The sequence below is a fragment of the Psittacula echo genome (genome assembly GCF_963264785.1).
Source record: "Psittacula echo genome assembly, chromosome: 3".
NCBI lineage: Eukaryota > Metazoa > Chordata > Aves > Psittaciformes > Psittacidae > Psittacula > Psittacula echo.
In genome coordinates, this window is record NC_137736.1 from 44,505,388 (window position 1) to 44,511,387 (window position 6,000).

Genomic DNA, 6,000 nt, shown 5'->3' on the forward strand with positions numbered 1-6,000 from the left:
CCGTCTCGAGCACTGTGTTCAGCTCCGGGGCTGTCAACATAAGAAGGATGTGGAGCATTTGGAGCAAGTCCAGAGGAGGCCAAAAAAATGATCAGATTAGATATTAGGAAGAAGTTATTTGCTGTGAGGGTGATGAGGCACTGGAACAGTTGCCCAGAGAAGCTGCAGCTGCCCCGTCCTTGGCAGTGTTCAAGGCCAGGTTGGATGGGGCTTTGAGCAACCTGGTCTAGTGTGAAGGAGGTTGGAAGCAGATAATCTTTAAGGTCCCTTCCAACTCAAACCATTCCATGACACAACTTTGCAGAGGCAATAGACGTGGATGAGTTTCCATGCCAAACCAGGTTCAACTGCTTTTAATCTGTATTCTGCTGCAATTATGTGTGCAAGTTCCCCTGCTCCAGCAAGTTGCTATATTCTTCACCTATTCTTTCCTTCCTTGTTTTCCAGGCTGCAGGGCTCAGGGCTCAGGCTGATGAGTTGTGAAGCCTCCTGCTGTTGCCATTTCCAGTGCAAGGCATGGAGCCCTCTGTGTTGTAGAGGGGAGGTGGATGGGCAATCTGAATTTGGGGAGGAGTAAGGGGGGAAAACAGAAGACCTAGGAGGAGGACAGGGCCAGCTGGGGCTTTGGAAGGGTCCCTGCTGGGACCACCAGTGTTTTTGAAAGGATCATACTACCACATCCTTGCCATGACCCATAATTTCTCAAGTGGGTGCGTCTAATCATAAGTGTTACTTAGAGAGATTGGAAAGATAGATTGGGAATTTTTTTTTCCCAGCATCCAGTTTTCTTCATAAAGCCACAAAGATGGTAGCAGATCTTTGTGGTCTGTGTAAAAAGGCTCTTCTGCTCTGTTAGATCCTCTCCTGCTCACTCAGACTTCTGGCAGGACGACATGGGCAAGGTTGTGTTTTGCTGGGTTTGCTTTGCACTGTGGCAGGAGGGGAGGCAGCCTGGCGGGCAGCAGCAGTGGGGGATGGAGGGAGGAGGCTGGACTGCCAGTGCCAGCCAGCGCTTAGGTTGACGTGGTCATCTCTGGGACTTCACCTTCAGTGAGTTGAGCTCTCCATCCTCTTGAGATCACTCAGATGAAAAAGCGGAACTTGACCTTTTCTTCCCTGCTCACAGAGAGTCTGGGAAAAACAATAAACTTTTATCAAAATTGTGATTTTCTTGAGCAAAGGTCACTATTGTTTAAAAAAGGGGATTTTTGGGTGTTTGTTTTTATTGTCTGGTTTTATTGTTCAGTTTTTTCAGGAGGGGAGTGCAAAGTGCCCAGATGTTTCAAGACAGGAGTCCTTGTGCTATAAATCAAAGGGATATGGGGGTGTGCTGAGCACTCCATGGGAGCTGTAAGCTTTGAAGAACGAACAGATTTCTTAATTTCTATTAAACCATTTGTTATCCAATTCAAGTCTTCCACCTTGTCTTTAACAAATGTCAGCAAATGCACCCCAAATGTTTTTTGATATTAAACAAAAAGACCCAGCAGAGATAATTTCTGTCTCCTAGGCTTTGGAGGCAGGGAGCTTTAATTTAAGAAGGGTTCTGTGTGAGCAAATCCCATCATACTTCCCTTTTGGCCTGGTTAAGATGGCTTCTCATATTGTGTTGAAGAATAGGAGAAACTGTCAGAAATCTTGTTTTCTGTTGGCTGGCTGCTGAAAGTCTGAATTCTGAACACTGCTGTTAGTGAGTAAAATAAGCCCAGAGCAACTGAGAAGCCACCAAATGTTCAGTATTTGCATGTTTTCTCTTTTTCTGATTTGACCTTGTCAACGTAGAGGGGCTTCAGAAAATCACAAAACTCAAAACATGGGCTTTTTTGCACTAATTTTTAATTACTTAGCACTTAGAGCCTAAATTACTGTTTCTTTTGAAACCCCTCATAGATGACAAGTTTTAAAAAGTGTATGTGGTAAACATTTGAGGGTGATACCACGTGTTTCACATGTTAAACAACATGATTAACATAATGAAGCTTAACTACGGCATGGCAACAGGTCTTCCAAAATTAACCTCTACTTGAAATGAATATCACTGATAAATTTCAAACTAGGCTGGAGCATGATAGTTTCTTAACCAAATGCTTGGAGAAGAGAATTACCCTTATATTAATTATAAATATGCAAGAAAAATACATAATGACAGAAGGGGTTTTAATTTTATCTTCTTTTTTTTTTTTTTTTTTTTTTTTTTTTTTTTTTTACTTTTTCTGAGTTTTTCTTCTCTCAAGTTGTCTATTAACAACTGTGTGGCTGGTTAGATGAGCATTTAATCTCATCAGGGGGATCTTCACTGTCACAAATGCCATTTCAGAAGCAGTGCCAAACAGCTGCAGAGCACTATCATTATTAAAGCGTTTGTAAAAATATCCTGGTTTTATGAGTGAATATAGTGAATCCTGTAGATGGAAATGAATTGGAGAGTGACTAAGCAAATTCAAAGTCAGATGGATCTTTTCAGTGCAGGAGCATCTTATACTGCTCAAATTTCTTATTTAGATAAACTCTTCTATGCTTATGGACTAATGCCGTACAGTAGTAGGGCTGCAATAATAACAGTGCTTCCACAGGGATGAGCAGCACAGGCAACCCAAAGCACTTAATGGCACCAGTGTTTCCTATAAATTAAATGTTCAGCATTACCTTTTATTGACAGGAAATAGCCAATTTGTCTCAAGGCATCTGGCTCTTCATATTATTAACCTGCAGGATGCCTAAACAAAGAGGCATATATATAATGTTATGTCAAAAGATTATTATTTCCAGAGGGTATCACTTACATATGAGACACTCTAGTGTTTCCTGTAACAAGCAGTGGAATAATTGTCAGTGTACCTAATCAGAAAGTAACTATCTCAAAAGGAGATAAAAGCCAATAATTTTTCATTGGCTTCTTGAGAAAAGGTATTACACATACATACATACATATATAAAATAAATGTATTTTTTAATATATATATCCATTTCAGCCTCTCTTTAGTTACTTCGGTGCATTTAATAGCAGCATTTCATATTCTGTCAACTTCCATCCAAGCAGTCAGCAGACATTAATTGAGATCCATTGTCTCACACCTGTCATTTTGATGAGAAATAGAGAATTGGAAATGGAAGAAAAGTGATGGCCAGAGAGGGCAGCACCCCTCAGTGAGCAGCGTGCTGAGGGACTGCCTGCAATTCCTTCCTGGTGCTGCCAGCTCCGGGTGCCTTCCTGTGGGAGTTGAACCTTTGGGTGTTTTCCTTGAATCTCCTCTACCCAAGTCACATTACCATATTGTGTTATTAGGAGGCTCTCATGGTCAAAGAGACCAGTTTGGACAGGGGGACTCTAAAGACTCGGAAATCAGAGCATAAAAGATGTATGTTTTCAATTTAAAAAATCCTGTAATTCTGAAGGACAATCTTATGTGGCCTCATGTGATTTTTGTGAGTGCAGCATTGTCAGGATGGTTTCCCTCAGCCAAATGGGCAGTCACGAATAAGCTCACCAGCTTCAGATGCCTGCACTCAACCCTCTATCACTGCCAGGCCTGGGACAGGCTGCCTGCACTGAAACCTCATGTGCGCAGCCAGGGTACGTGGGACACCTTTCTGCAGCCATGCCTCATCTTGGGCTTTGCTACTGAGACTGTGACAAAGTCCTTCTCCCTGCTGTCCTCAGAAACACTGCAGAGCCAGGGCTGGCCAGCCTTAAGTGATGTGGATTTGTTGCGTACAGTAAGCACAGATGACAGACGAGGTGTCATTATTTCTATTAATGGTTAGGTCTGTGGCTGCTACATTAATCATTAATTTTGCCCTGGATTTGGGAGCAGGCTTCAGGCCCTTCACCTGTTTTTCTTTTGAGACTGTCAGCCCAAGCCCGTGGTTCTCTGCTGGATAGGTGAAGCCGTCAACATCCTGCTGGACCAGTTGCTTTGGTATAGGGAATTGGAAATCTCTCCGTAAATACTGTGCCTGTAGTGCTGGAGTACCAACCACCAGCCATGAATGAATGTGGGGCATGGCACTGACATCTGAAAGAGCCCGACGCTGTTTTAAGAAGTTTGAGCTGCTTCAGCGGTGGTCATGTCATCCCAGATGAGTGAGAGGAAGCTCCTCTTGAGACAGCATCTCCTTCAACTTCTTGCATGTTATTTTGCAAATTAACACCTGCCCAGCTTGAACCATTTTCCAAGGATTCCCTTGTGCTGCTGAAGGCAACCTGAAAACTGCAGGCGCATGGAGTCCAGGCATAGCACTGGCTTGTCTTAAGCTGGGTAGGTGCTGATTAGTTTGGCTGTCACAGCAGATAGAGAGGTTGTGAGCCTCACCAGGCTGGCTTCTGGCTCCAGACCTCAGGCTTGGGCCTAAACAGCAATCTGGACATGCCTCAGAAAGCTGGGTCTGTCTGCATCTGAAAGGTGATGCTGCAACCCAGCTGGTGTAGGACTGTCCACCATGATCACGCAGCATGGCTACCTGGCATTTTGTATCCAGCTGCAGTAATGGAGTCACTTGGAATCAGCATAACATCCTTTCTTCATTTGATAGATTTGACAGATTTGACAAAACTCCTTCTAAAAATGCATGGAGCACTCCCACATGAGCCTCCTTCCTCACCCAAGACTGTCTCTAATCTCTGTAGCACCCACAGGATCAGTAACTATGACAGATGGTACCAGATGATAGCCTATAGTTGCCCTATACTTCTATATACACCTAAATCTGTAGCTGGTCTAACAGATTAGAAATCAATTACATATATAAATAAACCCGCTAGATAATTTATTATTACATTATATTCTTCTAATATAGTATTTATTAATAATAAATAAATAAATATATACACACATCTAAGACTATATAAATAAATACTATGCAGTTGGCCTAACATCATAAAAATAATGCTTATCAGTCAGCCATCACTGCTTTTAGGTGTGGAAGAAGGTATGATGCTTGCAGAACAGATGCTGCTTGCTTTGACTGAAGCTGTTTGAAAGTCCCTTCACAGTACAGATGGGCACAATCATCTGATTCAGTTGGGATTAGGACCATGTAATTTAGTATTGTAGAGAGAGATGAAAAGATTTTGGAGAGGGTGCTGCCTGTTAGTGGAAAGGATAAATTGGAAGTGCTGTTAAAAGGCTTTGGGTTTTCCTTTCAGATACAGAGAAAGGACTCTACAGAGAGAATTTACCCCACAATCTCTGACTAGCAGAGGATGACCACCTGAAGGAGAAGATGACAGTAAAGAGTGTGGTCATCTAGTTACTGTTTTGTCAGCTGAGGTTATCTGGTTATCCAGAGCTCACATGCATACACTTTCTGTTTGTAAAAGCTTTCCTTAAATAATGTAGCCAAGTAATCAAGCCTCACTCTAGGACAGAGCAATATTCATACAATTGTTTTTCTGTGTTATAACTTTGCCAAAATATAAGAGTTTATATTTAAAACCTTCACTGTCAAAATGTGTGCACAATTTCTATTCTCTGAAGCAATTTGGCTGTTTGCAAGAAAGAGATGACTGTCTTGCTCACGTGAAAAAGCTCCAAACATTTTAGTACAGGTAGAGCTCTAGAGCAAGGCTGGAAAACTGTGAGAGGAACTGGGCTGGTGTCAGGGTTTGTCCCTTGATTGCCCTGAGAAAGTTACCCCTGAAAGACTGAGGTTTCTGCTGTTTTACTTCATTCTGTGTGCATGGGGCTGTTCATGCTCACTCTGTGTGTGGCCATAGGCTCACTGAGTGGTTTGGGTTGGAAAGGACCTTAAGATCATGCAGTTACAGCCTCCCTGCCATGGGCAGGGACACGTGGTGGAGGGGGATATGGGAGTGTGTGAGGGATGGGTGGGAATGAAGGGGCAGGAACAGGAGGCAGGACATAGCTCTGAGGCTGGGGAGGGGGCTCAGACATTGGAAGTCACAAGATGCCAGGAGAGTTGAACCTGGCCTGAGGAATAGAAGAGGTCAGGGTAAGGTGTGCAAGGGTAAAACTTCACTTACTGCCTTTGCAGAGAGTA